General features: G+C 36.0%; 3 pseudogenes; all 3 read right to left on the bottom strand.

Moving 5' to 3' along the window:
* Window positions 1–223: 223 nt before the first annotated feature.
* Window positions 224–319, bottom strand: LOC113917339 (annotated as a pseudogene).
* Window positions 320–4,335: 4,016 nt separating this feature from the next.
* Window positions 4,336–4,801, bottom strand: LOC113925427 (annotated as a pseudogene).
* Window positions 4,802–7,462: 2,661 nt separating this feature from the next.
* On the bottom strand, window positions 7,463–7,918 carry LOC118356897 (annotated as a pseudogene).
* Between the last annotated feature and the right edge of the window lie 12,214 nt (window positions 7,919–20,132).

Here is a 20,132-nt window from a genome sequence, read left to right as displayed (position 1 = left end):
TATAATCTCTTCATATATTACTTGTGAGTAAACTTTTTCATTGACTTTTATTGTCTGATGCAATTTGGCTAGGAATAGTAATAATAAATTACCTGTTCAATTGTTAAAAAGTTCTAGGTAGCCCTAATCATGTTCTTTCACTATATTTTTATAAACCCTTTTTTTTCTGTAAGGTTTTCTTTTATTTAAAAGATCATTCACACAATACTATATCCATAGATTAAAAAATATGGAATGTTCCACGAATTTGTGTGTCTTCCTTGTGCAAGGGCCATGCGGATCTTCTCTGTATCGTTCCAACTGCTGCCAAAGTGAGCACTACATTTTTAATTGTAGTGACTTCATTTATACCCACAGTTTATCTTTATCATTTATATATACCTTAGCTATCCAAAATCTACTTTGGCAGCTCCAAATTCCCTCTTAAGCACCAAACCTGTGTCTTCCAGGGTCCCCTGAATATGCCTCTGCATGTTTCATGAACAACTTAATCTTATAATATTCAAATATGACTCCAGCTAGCTTTCCTCTTCTTCTCCAAATTTACCTCATGTTGAGTATTCTTAGTTTCAGTGAATGGTATCAGTGCCCTCTCACTTTTCTGAAGCCAAAATTGTCAGCATCATTCTAGACATTTGCCTTACACTTATTCCTCATTGCCATGCCTTTCCTCTCTGCATGCACTGAAACAACTGGAGATTACTATTTACCAATTTTAGCTCCTAAGTGTCTCCTACTCTAAGAACTAAGTACTTTCTCCTCTCCATTTCTACAGTCACAACCTCAGTTTGATTTATCATCTCTTATGCTCATGATGTTTGTATTAGTCCCTTTACTAGATTCCTTGCCTAAATTCATTCCCAAACTATCCATCTTCCATAATGACTTAACAAGTCTGCTTTAGTTTTTAACAAGTTTGCTTTGAATAATTCAATACACATTACCCAAATTAAGTCCAAATTGATGAATCTTCATCCTGTCTCCTCTAAAATGCATGTCTTTTTACTTAATTGTATCCTATAATTCAATCTTGCTGAACTAGGGTCATTTCCCAGCACATGTTAGCCTTCTCCTTGTACTTCTGGGCCTTTTGATAAAATGCTCAATCTGGTTTGTTCTCTCAACTTTCTACCTGACTAATTCCTGCTGGATTTTTTAAACCCAGCTTAATTATAACATCATCTTAAATGTTTTTCTAGTGTTGTCAGTGAAAATGGCAGAATAAAGAAATCCAAAAGTTCATCCTTCCATAAAGGCAATGGAATCTTATAAAAACTGTCAGAATCAACCTTTTCGGAATTCTGGAAACAGACCAAAAGCTTGCAACAATGAGGGCAAGATTTAAGTAAGAAAAGTACATCTGAATCTTGGTAAGAACAGAGAGTTTTGTGGTGTTTTAACTTACACTGTTCTTTGTGGCGGGGGGGGGGGGGGGGGGGCAGAAGGAGAGGGAGAAAGAAACCCAAGCAGTTTCCATGCCCAGTGTGAGCCTGATGCAGGGCTTGATCTCACAACCCTGAGATCATGACCTGGGCTGAAATCAAGATTCAGGTGCTTAACCAACTGAGTCACCCAGGCACCCCAAACTTATGCTGTTCTCATTTCATGTTTCCTAGTTAATCCACAACCCTTGTACAGGTACCAGTACCAGAGGGAACAGAAAAGAGCCACAAAGAATTGTGGCTATTTGTTTTGACCTGTCTAATGGCTCTCTGGAATATCAGCTGAGGGGTTTGCCTTTATCTTGCCTAACTTGGAACTGTGGCAGCTTTTGAGGGCATTTGTCAAAAACATTTATAGGGAGATGTATTAGCTTTCTGAAACAATGGATAACACTTAGAGAAAACCACTTACTAATGAAAGAGCTTGGAATAGAAGACTAGGAATGAGATGTTCTGGGGAAACACATGTTTATTATTTTTTTTTAAAGATTTGTTTATTTTAGAGAGAGAGTGAGTGCACAAGTGGGGGGAGGGGCAGGGGGAGAGAGAGAGAAAGAGGAGCAGACTCCTCACTGAGCATGGAGCCCAACATGGGGCCTGACCCAGGGCTTGGTCTTAGGACCTGAGATCATGACCTGAACTGAAATCAGGTCGGTCAATTAACCGACGGAGCCAGCCAGGTGCCCCAGGAAACATGTTTTTAAAAGCTCCAATATATTCATGGGAATCTAAAAAGTCATGTGAATTCCCAGAGCAAGAAACATGCTCAAGAAAGAATTAAGAAGGCCCTAAGCTCCCATTCTGACTGACCTTCAGGATCTACACAGGGAGGAAGTAAAGGCTAAGGCAGAGCTGTAAACTGCTTAACTGAGTATTGAAAGTATGCCCAGTATACACACAGGCCACTGGCAAAGACTGGGAATTTATTGTTTACAGGTGTTTAAGCAAATCTTCGTCCAGCCTCTAGCTCACCACTCAACTAACAGAAACTTTAGGGGCCGCACATGACAGAGAACAGAGAATTTACAAATTAGTTCAGAAAAGTCACCAGATATCCAAACAATCGCAACAACAAGGAACAACAGCAAACCCTAGGGACAGGGGTTTCCAGGTATCCTGATTTCCAGCATTGCTACATTATCATATTAAAAATATTCAGTTTTCAATAAAGAATGTGATGCATACAAATGAATAAGAAATTATGGTCCATAAACAGGAGGAGGGGAAGCAATAAATAGAAACTGTACCTAAGGAAGGCCAAACATTAAATTTACTGAAAAAAGACTAATATACTTGTATGTTTCTATTTATAGGAAATGTCCAGAATAGGCAAATCCATTGAGACAGAAAATAGATTAGTGGTTTCCAGGGGAAAGGGGGAGGGGAAAATGAGAAATTACTCTTTAAAATGGCTATGGGGTTTCTTCTTGGGATGATTAAAACTTTCTGGAATTAGGTAGTGGTGATGCTTGCACAACATTGTGAGTATGCCACATAGCACTGAACTGTACAACTTAAAATGGTTAAGGTGGCGAATTTTATGTTATGTGAAGGTATCTCAATGAAAATATAAGTCCCCTTCCTCCCCAAAAATGTTTTCAAGACTTCTCTACATTAGCTTTGGCACTCCTTGTAGGTATCATAGGTTCCCATTACATATCTCTACCAGATTCTCCTGAAATTGCTGTTTTTTTTTTTTTTTTTCTGCATGTCTTTTCACCTTGACTGTGGATTCATGGGGATTAGTGATAATGTTCCTTAGCCTAATAGCTAGAATTATGCTTGAGGTACAAATACACCACACTGGAAAAATGTGTAATAGAACCTTGTAGATGCTTGCTTGGGATTTATCTGTGATCATAAGGCAGATTCAAAATGAGAATAGTAATCGCCCTGAAAGGAACTGTCCAGAAGGAATGCAGTAAATAGGATATGCTATAGTTATTCACCTTTCAGAGGTAGTTAAAAAGAGCCACCTTATGGGATGGCCACAGAAAGCCTTAGTCTGAGACATCAAAGGGCTTACTATAGCTCAAAACCTGTTAAGTACAAGTGAAACAATTAAACTACAACACAAGATCCATAAAATTAAAATATAGGATATTATATGCATTGTTTATGTCAGGAAAAAAAGTAAAATAGGAGATTAAAGGCTATAGAGAGAGCGAATGGGGAAACTGTGAAAGGATCCGGCCCTGAATCATGGTTATTTAAACCTTCTTGGGAGTGACTCACCATCTCGCCATCTGTATATGGAGTTCTGCCACATCCAATTGGGTTGTTATCAGAATAAATGTGGTTAAAGGATGTCCTCAAAGTCTGAGACAATTAATTGGATATGATGAAACAAGAAGACATCTGAAAATTATCATAAGTTTCCAGGATTTGATGGCTAGAAAAACGGTAGTGCCTGTAATAAAATGAGGAAGACAAGAAGGTCAATCCATTTTGACTGAAAGATGATAACAAAGAGGACTGGACATGTTATGTTGAAGATTAAGTGGAACATAGATATAAAAATGCTGGAACTCAGGGTAAGGACTGAACCTTTCTTAATAGTAACCAAGAGTTTTTGTAAATAAAAGTAGATGCTTTTCAAATTCACTGGGTTTTCTTGCTGTAATGACAGCCAGAAATTCATGTAACAAATAAGGAACACATTTTTAGCAAATTATCTTCTTTTAGTTTTTGTTGTTTAGTTTTTATTTCATCACCATAAACTTAACTCTCCTCTCCAGCTAGACTTGGAGGGGAGTAAGGAAAACATGGAACCCACAGAATTGCAGCCAGAGCACAGAGATTATAGGATATTTCCAGCAGATGGGGATGAAGAGGTGCTCTCCTGAGCTACAGAAGGAATGGTCTGGTAGTTAAGATAAAACATAAGTCAAATTTATAAGATTTGTCTACAGTCAGCAACTGTGATCTTCTTGCTGGTCTTTCCATTCTTGGACTCAAAGCCTTCCCGGCTTTCACAATACTCATACTCCTTTTCACCTTGCCAAAGACCACATGCTTGCCATCCAACCACTCAGTCTTGGCAGCGCAGATGTAAAACTGAGAAGCGTGTTGGGTTCAGCATTTGCCATGGACAAGATGCCAGGACTGGTGTGCTTCAGGATGAAATTCTCATCCCCAAATTTCTCCCCATAGATGGGTTTGTTGCCACCTCCCTGGCACATAAATCCTGGAATTACCCTGTGAAAGCAGGAAACCTATAACCAAACCCTTTCTCCCCAGTTCTCAGACACCAAAGTTCTCTGTTGTATTTGGAACTTTGTCTGGAAACAGTTCAAAGGAGACACAGCCCAAGGACTGCTATCCACGGTGATGTTGAAGAATATGGTGGTGCTGACCATGGCCGGGTGACTCAGATGGCTCCGGGGCACTGGTGTCTGCCAGGCCAGCAAACTACCTTCTAATTCATATTTCTAATAATTGTAATTATCAATCCATTAAGCCACATAATCAATATTTATCAAGGGCCAAATATATACTAAGAATAGATGCTGAAGATAGACAACTATTCACAAAGTCCCCCCCCATTACAGAGCATACATTGTGATAAAGTTAAATATGTCAATCAAGGAAGATCCTAAAGTTTGATTAAAAAATCAGTAAGTATGTACACTGCAAAGTTATCATCACATAACTTGCTTTCCCTCCTGTTCCTCAGCAGATTAATTATTAAATTCATGGCAAGTCCCATATGCTGTTATTATTAAATTCATGGCAAGTCCCATATGCTGCCACTAAGTAGAAGAATTTTCACTGGACTACTCAGTTCTGAGCTGTTAGTACTGCTTCTTTTGTTATTATTTTATGTACCAATAATGTGCTGAGTAAAAACTAAGAGCCTATTGCTAGGACATGGCTGAGAATATATATAATCAAGATATATCAGATAATATCCTTGTCACACAAAAATTTTTACAGTCTAGAGAATGAAGCATAAATTTATACAAGTATGAAATTATTAATTAAAGTATGGGATAAGATGCATAGATTGATAGCTATATATAAAACTTGTCAAACCCAATGTTTTAATCAGAGTTAAATACCAATGTCCCATGATCATGATTCAGTAGATTATCCTGTGTCAAGAGTGAAATAACTAGCCAAAGTAAGAGGAGGTATTTACATCTCATTCCAGTAGCACAGTATATGGTAGACTCTTCATTCTCAGAAGTCAAGATGGTAGCATTTTGCTTGATTAAAACTATATTTATAATCACACATTTCCCAAAATTCCAAATTTAATCCTTAAAAATAGCAACATTAATTAGAAATAACATTTTTAAAATTTAAATTAGATTTGTTTACACCAGAACTGAAAATCTAGAAACAGTACTTTAAGTAGATCCTGATTTTTTAAAAAAAGAAAGCCTATAAAAAGAATACACATTCATTTCAAGTAAGCTTGGACGAATTATTACAGAATGATCATGTACTAAGCCACAGAGACATTTTTAATAAATTCCAAAAGTGGAATTTAGTTTGCATGACAAAGGTAAAATTATTCTAGAAATTTATTTTGACTTTTTGAGCAAAGACATTCTAGTGACAGGCAACTTCAACTCACATCATTGATGAATGGATAGGAATTGGGTATAAAAAGTCAAGGAAGGTGTATGCATGGAATGCATTGCAGTGAAAGAAATATTGTGAGCAAAGATACAGAAGTCAAGTATAAGTGATGAGTTACGGAAATGGCATATAGTTAAACTTGGCCAGAATTTAGTGATTATGAAAGATATACTAGGAAAGAATAATAGACCCAATCTTTAGTCTTTGTATTAGCCATGACTCATTAACAAGTCATATTTCTTAGGGACCTATGGAATTCTAAGAGGTGCAGCTTAATAGAGGCTGTTTATATATATAACAGTTTTACTTTTTGTTTCTTCTTTTCAGGTAGCATGACAACTGGCATAAAAAGCTTTAGCAGAAAATGTTTTATCTGCTGTAGCAGAAAATATCTTAAAAAGAATTTTGATCAACTCAGCTTGATTCACATGTTCATGTCTAAATCAATTTTTTTTCTGGCTAAGGAAATGGAATTCCATTTTGTTTGACTTAGGTTATATAACTAACACCACACCACTCTGCTATCGAAATTGTTCCAATGGTTTATATTTGATTCCCATTGCTGAATAACAAATTGCCACACACTTAGAAGCATAATATAACACACAGTTATTGTCTCATAGTTTTCATGTCTGGAAGTACAGGTAATTTAGCTGGGTACTTTTATCAGGGACTGAATGTCCATCTCTGTGGAGAGCTTAGCTAAACTAGTCCACATTGTTACACCTTGGCATCCATTTTTGTGGCCAAGTGGACTGCAGGCCTTGAATTGACACTAGCCCATCTGGAGAGTGCAAGTATGTGCTCTAAACAGAGCGCCCAGGGTCAGAAGCTCCTGATAAGACTCCCTCCAACATCCCTTGTTATATGCACTCTCCCCTGACTCCCAGGCCTTTACCCTTGTGAGCCCCTTGGTAACACACCCCACCCCTAGAAGCTTACCAAAACCCTGCTTCTTTTGGTTTGAACTGACCAATCCAGCCTCAGCCTGGGAACCCCAAAGCAAGCAACCCTTTGACCCTAATGATGGCATACGCCACAGGTTCTGCTGTGTTCTCTCTGCCAGTACCCTGTCTTGAGTTCCCCACATGCCCCTGGGAGTGTGACCTGTACCTTGTCCAGGACCTGTGAGTAATAAATTTCTCTATTTCATTTTCTCTTGTGGTCTTCTGCTGAATCGCTGATCACCATCTGACAGTCTAGGACTCTACTTTATAAATGTTAATTTAACAAAGTCACAATAATCTGGAAACTAGACTAGGGAATAATCTACTTCAAACACCTTCAGTTTGTTGGCAGAATTCATTTTTTTTTTTTCTTACTAATACAGTATTTGTCTTCTCTCTGTCAAACTCTGAGCCAACCACTTTTTCAAGTCTGTCTGGGGAGGTATAAGGAAAGGAAGATACAGGGCCAAGGAGACACAGAAGGACCTATGGGAGGTGGAGACAGGTCCTTCCCATGGTGAAGAGGATCAGAAAGACCACCACCAGGCAGAAGAGCCCCCTGGCGTCGGAGAGGGCAAAGCCCAGGATGGCGCAGGAGAAGAGCTGTTGCTTCAGAGAAGAGTTCCTGCCATACCCGAAGATGAGGCTCCCAAACACAGCCCCGCTTCCAGCTCCAGAGGCAGCCACCCCTACCATGGCAGCCCAGCCCCAATGCGCTTGGCGGCTGTGTCCATATCCCGGGAAACGGTGCTGGTTCAGAAGCCGTGGTTAGGAATAAGTGAGGTCAGGGGACGAGGGGCTGCCAAGCTGCTGAGGCTCTCATTGTCTCATTGTCAGTGTCTCCAGAGGGTTTAGCACCACTGGGGACTGTGATTGGCTCAGCAGCTGAGGGGGGCTCTTGATAAAGAACGGGGTGGAGATGAACTTTGCACAGGCATACATTTTCAGGGGATGAGGGGCTGTGGCAGCAGAGCTGCTCCTGGTACAGAGAAGACAGCTTATTTCTTGTGATTGTAAAGTTGAGGTGTCCCTTTCCTTCCTGGCCATTAGTCAGGAACCAGTCCCAGCACCTGGAGACTGCTTGTAGTTTCTTTCCATGTTGCCCCCTCAACACAAGAGGACTAACTTCAACGTTTGCAAGGGAGTTTCTTTTTTTTTCAGTGTGCTACTCATTGCTTGGCCATATGCCATTTCTTAAGGTCTGTAATAATTTCCCAAATAAATGCATGCATTTATTTGAAAATTTTGCTTTAAAAATTAAATATAGTCTCTAAAGGTGTTCTTATACAATTTTTCACTCAGATTCACTTATTGATTTTTCTGAGTTACCACCTCAAATCCTAATTTAGTGATCTACTTTATTCTCATATTCACATCATTTTCCAAAAACAATGCCTCATTTATAGAAATAAATTTTATAACCGTTTACCCACTGGGCTTGTCCAGCAAGCCCCAATTCACTGATTAAAAGAAATGTCCAGTGGTGAATGACATAAATACTTCTCTTAACCAGCCTAAGAAGACCATGGAGGAAATGAATATTTTTCTGAAATTTAATAGAACTATTATCTGTATTAAGTGTATCTGGGAGACTACATTTAAAATTTTAAATCTTCTTCTAGAGTTATGTTCCTTTCTAGATTAGCATCAATATTTCAGTGACCCCTTAAAATATAATTTTTAACATTGAACATATTTTCTGACATAATAAACACTATAAAAGATAATGTCTGAATAATTTTCCTCAATATAGTACAGCCTAATTTAATATACCTATTTTTTTTGCTCTGACAAAACTCAATAGCAAAAGCTTATGGTCTTCTAAAATTTTCAAGTATTTTAAATAAAGATTTGTTTAGCCAGGTCTCAATAATCTTACACTTACAAAGTTGATTTTTTTCAAATACAAGGTTTAATACTCATATCTGCCAAGTTTACTATTGTTAGTGTAAGTCCAATTATTTTAAGAAGTATAATTTCCCCTGGCACTCCTTTGTTCCTTCACCCCAGACACTCCCTGGTTCCTTCTTTATCTTTCTTCATTATTTTCATTTTACATATTTAATTATTTGTTTGTCAATTAGTTCCCCTCCTTAGAATATAAGTTCCACAAGAGCAAGGGTTTCATTTGCTGCTTTGTTGTTGTTGTTTGTTTGTTTATAATATTTGTGCTCACAGAATCTAAGGAAGGGCTTGGAAATAATAGACACAGATGACTATTTGCAAGTGAATATATATATCTATGTGTGTGTGTGTATATATTTACACACACAACTTTTATTAGTCAAAACATTTTAAGGAAAGACATTGTATCATATTACTATCATAATGTGTTTTTAATAAAGTCTTATTTATGTTTACTGATCATCTTTTCCAAGATGACATTTCTTTAATCATTCCTTCTAAAACTTTCCTTAAATCTTAGAATCAGTTTAATTTTTTAATAATTTTTATCCTCCGTCTTCCTCTCATTCTTCCCAAATACTTTCTTTTATCCTTCAATGTTTGCAATTCCTTTGGAAAATTATAGAAAAATCTAAATCAAAGTATTTTTTCAGTTTTTACTTACAAAACTGATGGTAAATAATGGACATCTCAAAATGAAAGTTGATTCCTCAAACTCGATTTTTCAAAAGTACATAGTGTTATGCTACCTTGTCTAACAGTTTTCAAGCTTCTAATGTTACCATAGGCATAGAATCTGAATATTTTACCTAATATTACCTAATTTACCTAATAATACCATTTTACCTAAATATTAAGTTTCTGTTAGAAAGGCATTAATAGCCAAAGAAACTCTAATATATTCCTTTCTATAACCAAGATCTCTCTCTGTCAGATAAATAAATAAAATCTTAAAAAAAAAGATTTAGAAATTAAAGTTCAAGAACCATTGCTAATGAAAGTAAAAGATAATTACTATTCAAAAGTCATTTTAGTTTGATGACAAGAATTAATTTAAAATAACTTCACATTTGACCTAAAGACCCCTATGTTTTGGCCTACATCTGTATACTGCAAGTTCCCTTGTGAAATTTAATGAATTGTCTTGTTACTTGAGAGAGAGAAACAAAGCGAGAGAGGGAACACAAGCAAGGGGAGCGGGAGAGGGAGAAGCAGGCTTTCCGCCCTGCAGGGAGCCCGATGCAGGGCTCGATCCCAGGATGTTAGGATCATGACCTGAGCCGAAGGCAGACGCTTAATGACTGAGCCACCCAGGCGCCTCTACTTTTCTTTTTTTAAAAAGTCTATTTAGAATAGAGCTTGCTCATGGGTTTCCTTATACATGACAGTTAAGAACTCCATCATTTCCTAATTATGAATTAATTCTACTTTAAAGAGCTATTTAGACAGTCTTTGCTTACTTCTGGATTAAAATGTAACAATTACTTCCTAAGGGTACTATCATTATATACTAGCTGTGCAATAATGTGCTCTCTCTTAGCCCTTAAACCACCATTATAGCCCAGCATACAGCTTGCGTTCATCCACTAGTAAAGCAATAATCCATAGATGAATATATTCACTAAATGTATAGCTATTGGCTTGCCTAGACCTTGAGATGACTCTGCTGAATATACTTGATTGACAGATCGCTTTGCTACTTTCATTACTACTACTAAAAATTGAAGCATCCATAGTGGAATAATGAAATAATCCTAAGTAGAGATTTCACTATTCATCTTTCCTAATTTGAATCTAGCTGGGGATAAATTCTCAGTTATACTTGATTTTCAAACTGTCAGTCTCTCCTCTCTTATCTTCTTATTTGCTAAAAATCTCTAGGACAGATTTTTCCCAAACTGCTTTTTGTAAGATCGTAACTTGTGTTAGGATTGCTTAAAATAAAACTCAATTTCTGAAAATTGCCAAACTTTGAAAAGGAATAAATATTTAATTTGAATATGGGCATTCTGAATCATCACAGGAGTATATGGTATGGGACAATTCTAAATTATTCTAACTACATTTTTTTTTCTTTTCTCAAAAATCTCATTACCTTTTGGTGGTCAGTTTTGGAAATAAAGGAAAATAATATTCATGATTTTTACATCTCATTTTACTTTCAGATGTGATTCCTAAACAAATGAGGACTAAATTCAATCTATGGTATGCCACCAACAACTACATATCAGGTTAAACACAGTTAATTGACAATATTCATCACTGAATCTTTGGAAGACTTCCTAAGAATTCAGTTAGGACAGTCCACGGCACCTAACTACTACACAACTAGGCTGCTAAACTCCCACCTTACTATGTTTTGCTAATCTTTCTTGGATCACATTCTCTACCTAAAATGTAATAATAGGACTGTCACATATAATGGTTTGCACTCTGCAAGTGTTTTCATATACATTATTCCATTTTCATTTGATTCTCCAAATAACCATATGACTTAAAAAAAGAGTTGTATAAGTCACATTTTATAGATGAAATAATTATAGTTTAAAGAAATAAAATACCCAAGTTACCACTGCTTATATATGAAAAAGCAATAATTTATTTAGGACTTCTGATTTCAAGTTTAGTATCCTTCTAGAAAATATTCAAACTTTAAAATTTTTACTCATAATTCCAATCATCTAAAGTCAAAAACAGTGATATTCTCCTCTTACTCAGATTTGGCCTCTTTCCATCATCAATATGATTTTGAAAACAAAACAAAAGCAAACAACAAAGGCCTTTACTTCAGTTCAACACTTATTCAGCACCTATTTCATACCAAACAATGTTCTAGGCACTGTGGATCCAAATATGAGTAAAATATACATAACCTCTGAAGAAGCTAACACATAATTTGAAAACTTAAATATACATGTAAAGTTTTAAAAATAGAATGCACACATACAAAGTACACAAAACATAGACTGCACAGAGGTTAAATAGAAAGCAAGTACCTCTTTGGAGAAAAATGGTGGTAGTCAGGAAGGGATTTATTATGAATCTATAATATGATGATACTCTTTCAGGAAAATAGAAGTTTGTCATGTATTTAAAAGTAGAAAGAACCTAAGGAAGGAAGTTCCTTAGACGTTCCTAAGGAACATAAACTAAAAAAAGAAAAAATTATAAAGAGAGTAAGGCATGAAAGATCATGAGATTTTCAAAAAAGTAGTATATTTTTATATTGCTGTAGTAGAAAATGAGTTGGGAAAGAAAAGAGTAAGATATGATCCTAAAAAGATAGGCAGCTTGGTAGAGAGAAACATTTCCACGTTTTTTAAATTTAAATTCAATTAGCCAAGGTATAGTTCATCATTAGTTTTTGATATAATGTTCAGTGATTCATTAGTTGAGTATATCACCCAGTGCTCATCATATCACATGCCCTCCTCAATGCCCATCACCCAGTTATCCCATCCCCCCACCCACCTCCCTTTCCACAACCCTGTTTGTTTCCCAGAGTGAAGAGTCTCATATGGTTTGTCTCCCTCTCTGACTTCTTCCTTTTCAGTTTCCTCCCCCCAATCTCTATTGTCCTCTGCACTATTCCTTATGTTCCACATATGAGTTAAACCATATGATAATTGTGTTTCTCTGATTGACTTATTTCACTTGGCATAATACCCTCCCAGTTCCATCCATGTTGATGTAAATGGTAGATACTCATCCTTTCTAATGGCTGAGTAATATTCCATTGAATGTATGAACCACGTCTTCTTTATTCATTCATCTGCATTTAAATTCCACCTCTGACATTTATTAAACGTTTTACTTTGGTAAAGTTATCCAATTTCTCTGAACCTTTTTTTATCCCCTAAGAAATTGGGATAAACATGCCTACCTATTACGTATTATGTGTATAATGAGCCCACCATAGGATATGACAATACATAAGTGCTAAGTGAATGTAAGCTGTTGGTTTAAACAGAGATAAGCCAAATCTCAAACTTGTAATTTTGCTATGGATCATGGATTCTGTCATGAATCATCCTCAAATGATTTTAAATGATAAAGTAAATTGTAGGATAAATACTTTCTGAACCATCTAAACTCGGTCTTATTTTCTTTGAAAAAATTAAAATATCTGCTTTTAGCACTTGATCAAAGATCCATTTTCAAAATGTGTTATATTTATTTTGTACTATATTTCTAGTGTGGTGCTTTATTTCCATTACATAACTTTAGTTAACTTAGTTGAACATTTTTCCACATCATTTAATGTATACATCTTATCATAAATAATTGTGATGATGTCATATTCTTTCCCTATTTGGAAAAGCGATCTAAAATATATTCAAGTATTAAATTTTATGACTGAATAGCATATGATTTTTAACAACAAAGCCATTTTCTCAATGTTTAGTGTTCACTTCAGAGGAAAATAAAGGCCTAATAGCCAAAACACATTACATTCAAAGTGTTTCAAACTGCACTAAAAGTGACAATTTATAAACTTTAATTATATTACAGTAAATACAATAAATATGAACCTTAGATTTCCCCCATGATTTAACTAAAGATATATACACCTTTAGATATATATATTAAAGTAATTTTCCAGTGAAATTTTAGGATAACAGTGGTGTTTCTTGGTAGCTTTCTTTAGCATAACACCTATAAGTAGCATGTAAAAAGTGATTTCATTAGGTTTAGAGAAACGCTTAGACATGAATCCTAATTCTAGGAGGGAGATTACCAGTTTGATCTTTTCCCTTTGCTCTTTCAATGCAATGTTGATACTAATTAAAAAGTACTATTTGATTTTTTAAAAAGTAAACATAAGTCCAGTACTGTGAGTTCATAATAAATATATACATGAATATGTATATATATTTTAAAATGTATAAACAAGCAAATAAATAAATAAATAAATAAATAAGTTGTAGTTAGTTATATGGCAATTACTCTCATAAAACCAATGTTACTTTTAGATGCTTCAGCTGTTTGCAACATAGTTTTCCCTGAGAAAACTAAGTCAGAAATTGATCTTAATCCTAAGGAAGCAATTTTAATTATTAATATATCAATTCTCTTTACAAAAATCTCCCTGGTTTTACCTATCTTTATGCCTGACTTCCAGCTTTTTCTCTAGTTAGTTTTGGGGTCCCTTTATTCTTTGAGGGTTGTCAAATCAAATCTCTAAGTGAATTTCAAAGATTTTTACTCCAACTCTAATCTATTTTTAAGCCCATATCTGGATGATTTGATGACAAGAATTCAAAACTGGATATTTTTTCTTAAGAATAACTTTAAAAAGAAATCATTCATCCATGGGGCACCCGGTGGCTTGGTTGGTTAAGTGTCCAACTCTTGATTTCAGCTCTAGTCATGATCTCAGTGTCCTGGGATTGAGCCCCGCCTCAGGCTCTGTGCTGAGTGGGGAGCCTACTTGAGATTCTCTCCCTCCCTCTCCCTCTGCCCCTTCCTGCCAGTCACATGCACACGTGCTCTCTCTCTCTAAATAAACAAATATAAAAAATTAAAAATTAAAAAATTCATTCATCCAAGTTCTTTTTTAAGAATTCCTAAGCACCCTATGTCACATGGATTTCCTTAGATACTTCTCCCATTTATTTGATTTAAAACATCCATAATTGTAATATCAAGGTTTTATTTTTGAGTGTCTCCAGAAGCTTCTGAGTTATTTTCTCATCTAGAATTTGAAGCCATTGAACCATATCTTAATTCTTAACTATTTGATACAGGTATTCCCTAAATATAGACTCAGTAAAGTGACTCATTCTCACTTAAGTGATGTGTATTTTCTTCAGTTAATTCATTTATTTACTTACTCATTCTTTCAAGGAACATGTATTGAACATCTATCACAGGCTAAGAAATGAGTTATATTACAGGTCTCAGTTGCTACTATCAAGAAAATAAACTATAAATGCCAATATAATGTTTTTTAAAAAAAGCCATGCTAGACAGAAACAGTTTGCCAGGCTACCTCAAAGAACAACCAAACATTCTGTAGGTCTGGAAAGATTGTCTGAAAAAGGTGATATCTAGCCTTATCCCAAGAGGGAGCAGGCCAATTAGGGTAGTTTAATAAGGAGGGGTATAAGGAGCAAGTAAGGAGGGACCTGACAATAAAGCTTTAGAGTTCCTTATAAAATCCTTTATCACATCATTTTGGAAAGTTTCACATATGTCTACCAATCAGATTCTCTGTGTGATTTTGACATCATGGGTTCTGGGACAAGTATTTTGGAGACATCCTGTTTATTTCAATATCGGTTTGGTACAGTGTATTGGCAATTATAACTGGCATGCTGATTCTCAGTTCAGTCATCTGGCAAAATGCTCTCAGGATCAGAGAGTATATTCCCAAGAATGTCACTAGAAAACTTAAATTTCTTTGTCTTTCCTCTTGTAAGATCAAATTTGATCTAGTTGTCTGACTCATACATGCACTACCAAATAAAATTAGGCATTGGGACAATATTACTATCGTACATACAAGTTGTGATGTATTTTAAATAAGCCCTCAAAATCTAGTCAAGTTAGTTTCTTAGAAGTCTTTCAAAATTTAATAGAAAAACATTAGAAGATAAGAAGCAAGTTGATGTGGTTCTTATCCAGTCTTTTCATGTCTTTCAGTAAATCACAGTAAAATAAAAGAAAATCACTTGAATAAAACATTGATTTTTAGTGTGCCTATAAGTGAAATGGTGATGATGACATAACATACATAAATGTAATAGTTTCAGAAACTGCTATAAAAAGCACTGAAAAGCAAATTTAGAGGAAACGGGATTATTAAAAACAACATAATTCAAAATTTTATGTAGATTTTTAATGTCAATAAATCAGTTCTGACTGGTTTATCTGAACAGTCTCTGATTCTAAAGTTGCCAGGGACTTAATTGACAGATATTGTACTTATTGAATTATGGCCTTGAAAATGAATTTGATTTCTCTCAGTTAATACTTAGGATCATACTATGCAAAAAGTGTATCATGTTATCCAAATCCAAAAAAAGCAGACTTAATATATAGTTAAAATATTAAAGCACATCAGTTTGTTAAAAGATGAAGACAGAAAAAATATAGAAGTGATTATCAGATTGACTAAAGTGACTGATTTTTTAAAACAGAAAAAATAAACACAATTATAATTATGTTCACACGTGTGGGAACCCCACAAAGATATGAGACTCCTACATTGACTAAATTTTACCATCATAACTGTTACTTTTTTTAAATGAGGTTTCTAAGAAAACATCTTTAGTTTTAGAAAGCACTCTTTTATGTGAACCAGACTATTTTCATATTAACATTCACATTTTAAAATACTACATAGTGAGTCACTTCTTCTATTTTCCGAAAATAAGAATAAACACTCAAGAAAGAGAGGTTGTTAAATTTAGCATAATAAAAGATAGACATTAGGCTGATTAAAGGTAGTAAGGATGCTAATTTCATCTACCCAGTGCTTTAAATGGAACTCTATCCATCCTTTCTAATGAAGTCACTTATAGGCATTTGGCATTTAATGTACCAAATAGCTGCAACACTACAGCTGATTTTAGTTTCAATAATTCATCTTTAAACTAATACTTGGCAGAGTGGAAAATTGAAATAGTATACCAAATAGTATATGACTAATAGTAAATATCTACAGTTTTTAAGTTTTTAGTCAGATACCTGCTGGGGATATAGCTAGGGAAGTTTTGTTATTATATTTATTTCTTTATTAGTTTATACAAAGAAAGAAAACCAAGCTTATTGCTGTAAAAAATATATTTGACTGTAAATCCTGCAACAGTATAAGTCTTACACCCTGCAGCAACAGGGTAGAGAATATACAAGTGGTATCAAGAGAATAAATAAAAAAATAGCTTAATTTATTCACACAAACACTATTTGAATAGCTAAAAAATGTTAAACACTATGTTAGGTATTTACACTACAAACATAATCCCTTGTTCTTAAAACTATACAGCTGGGGGAGGAGCAAGATGGCAGATGATTAGGAGACCTGGATTTCGTCTGGCCCCAGGAATTCAGCTAGATAGGTATCAAACCATTCTGAACACCTGTGAACTCAACAGGAGATTGAGAAAAGAATAGCAGCAAATCTCTGAACAGAAAAACACCAATTTCTGGAAGGTAGGATGTGTGGAGAAGTGAATCTGAGGTGATATTCCATAAGATAGACAGTGGAGGGAGGGAGCCTTCATCAGCCGCTACTTGCAAGTGATAGAGCAGCAGAGCACAAAATTGGAACTTTTAGAAGTCGGCTCTGCTGAGGGACGCCGATCCACTGGCTAAGCAGGGGTTGGAACCGTAGCTGGGACAGTGTGGTCTCAGGACCCTCGGGGTCACAGAAAGACTGGGGATGCCTGAGTGTGGCAGAGCTCCCAGGTATCAGAGCAGGGAAGCCGGCTGCAGAGACGGAGCTGAGGAGTGGGCTCTCAGCTTGGGGTTGCCATAAACCATGATCTCTGGCACAGTTGGGCCACGGCTCTTCCAGCAGGACCCAACAAGCGGCCAATCCAGGGAGACTCCCCTTTTTCCCCTGGGAGGAGCGGCGCAGGCAGGAATCTGCTGGGTTTGGAGACTCCAAACAGGGTCGTGTGCCAGAGATAGAAACACTCGGTCACAGGCCAGGTGAGCACAGAGTGCGGCCAGAGACCGGGGAGACGGGAGTGATTGCTTTTTTCTGGGAGTGCACTGAGGAGTGGGACCCCGAGTTCTTGGCTCCTCTGGGGTGGAGATTGGGCGGCTGCCATTTTCACTCTCTTCCTCCAAAGCAAAAAGGAAAGATTGCAGGGAAAAAAAGCTATGGAGAGCAAACCCGAGCAGATTTCCTAGCCCGGACCCGGCAAGTGTGGGGCAATTCAGATTCCAGCAAAGACATTTGAGAATCTCTGCAACAGCCCCCCCGCCCCAAATATCAGCAAGAACAGCCAGCCAAGACCAAGTTTACAGATCAATGAGAATGGCAGAACTCTAGCACTAGGGGAACACAGCACATAGAATTCATGGCTTTTTTCCCCCTGATTCTTCAGTTTTTCAATGTTAATTTTTTTAATTTTCTTTTTCTTTTTCATTTTCTTTTTTTTTTTTAACTTTTCTTTTTCCCTTTTTCAACCAACATCTTATCAATCCTTTTCTTAAAAATCTTTTATTTTTCATTTTTAGAGTCATATTCTATCTCTTCATGGTACTAAATATTAATTTTGGTATACATATAAGTTGTTCTCTCTTTAAAATTTTGGGATGCAGTTTCTTCTAACAGACCAAAATACCCTAAATCTCTACTGTATGTCTTTGTTCTAGTCTCCTGCCTGATCACATTCTCTAACTTTTTTTTTATTTGTCTTCTTTCTTTTTTCAACCAACTTCTTATCTTATCAATTCCTTTTATAAAATCTTTTATAATTTTCACCTTTACAGTCATATTCCATCCCATCATCATATATACCCTTATTTTTGTACATATATAAGCTTTTCTTTCTTTGAAATTTTAGGAGGCAGTTAATTCTAACAGACCAAAATACGTCCAAAGTCTAGCATGTGGCACTGATCTATTCACCAGCCTGATCATATTTGATCATATTCATTTTTTTTAGATCTTTTTCTTTTTCTTTCTTTTTTTTTTTCCTTTCCCTTTCTTTTCCCCCAGTTTCATGTCTCTTCTGATTTGTTTAGTATATTTTTCTGGGGATGATGTTACCCTGTTAGTATTTTGTTCTCTCATTCATCTTTTCTCCTCTGGACAAAATGACAAGACGGAAAAAATCACCTCAAATAAAAAGAACAAGAGGCAGTACTGACTGCCAGGGACCTAATCAATATGGACATTAGTAAGATGTTGGAACTAGAGTTCAGAATAATGATTTTAAAGATACTAGTTGGGCTTGGAAAAAGCATGGAAGGTATTAGAGAAACCCTCTCTGGAGAAATAAAAGAACTAAAATCTAAACAAGTCGAAATCAAAAAGGCTATTGGTGAGGTGCAATCAAAAATGGAGAATCTAACAGCTAGGATAAATGAGGCATAAGAGAGAATTAGGGATATAGAAGACCAAATGATGGAAAATAAAGAAGCTGAGAAAAAGAGAGATAAACAACTACTGGATCACAAGGGCAGAATTCGAGAGATAAGCAATACCAGAAGATGAAACAATATTAGAATTGGGATCCCAGAAGAAGAAGAAAGAGAGAGGGGGCAGAAGGTATTTGGAGCAAATTATAGCAGAGAACTTCCTTAATTTGGGGAAGGAAACAGGCATCAAAATCCGGGAGGCACAGAGAACCCCCCTCAAAATCAATAAAAACAAGTCAACACTCTGGTATCTAATAGTAAAATTTACGAGTCATAGAGACAAAGAAAAAATCCTGAAAGAAGCTTGGGATAAGAGGTCTGTCACCTACAATGGTAGAAACATTAGATTGACAAGACCTTTCGGGCAGGACAGAAAGGGCTGGCATGATATATTCAGAGCACTAAATGAGAAAAATATGCAGCCAAGAATACTATATCCAGCTAGGCTGTCATTGAAAATAAAAGGAGAGATAAAATCTTCCAGGACAAAAAAAAAAAAAACTAAAGGATTTTGCAAACACGAAACCAGCCCTACAAGAAATATTGAAAGGGGTCCTCTAAGCAAAGAGAGAGCCTAAAAAGTAACACAGACCAGAAGGAACACAGACAATATACAGTCACAGTCACCTTACAGGCAGTACAATGGAAATGCCCCAATCAAAAGACACAGGCTATCAGATTGGATAAAAAAACAAGACCCATCAATATGCTGTCTGCAAGAAACTCATTTTAGACCCAAAGAGACTTCCAGATTGAAAGTGAGGGGGTGGAAAACCATTTACTATGCTAATGGACCTCAAAAGAAAGTTTGGGTGGCAATCCTTATATCAGACAAATTAGATTTTAAACCAGAGACTATAATAAGAGATGAGGAGGACAATACATCCTACTTAAATGGTCTATCCAACAAGAAGATCTAACAATTGTAAATATCTATGCCAATAACATGGGAGTAGCCAACTACAGAAGCAAATTAATAACAAACACAAAGAAACACATTGATAACAATACAATAATAGTAGGGGACTTTAACACTCCCCTCACTGAAATGGACAGATCATCTAAGCAAAAGATCAGAAAGGAAATAAAGACTTTAAGGGGCGCCTGGGTGGCTCAGTTGGTTAAGCGACTGCCTTCAGCTCAGGTCATGATC

This window comes from Zalophus californianus, chromosome 4 (assembly GCF_009762305.2).
Source record: "Zalophus californianus isolate mZalCal1 chromosome 4, mZalCal1.pri.v2, whole genome shotgun sequence".
In the NCBI taxonomy this organism is placed as follows: Eukaryota; Metazoa; Chordata; class Mammalia; order Carnivora; family Otariidae; genus Zalophus; species Zalophus californianus.
Note: the sequence above shows the minus strand (reverse complement) of the source record. Positions and strands in the feature narration are given on the sequence as shown.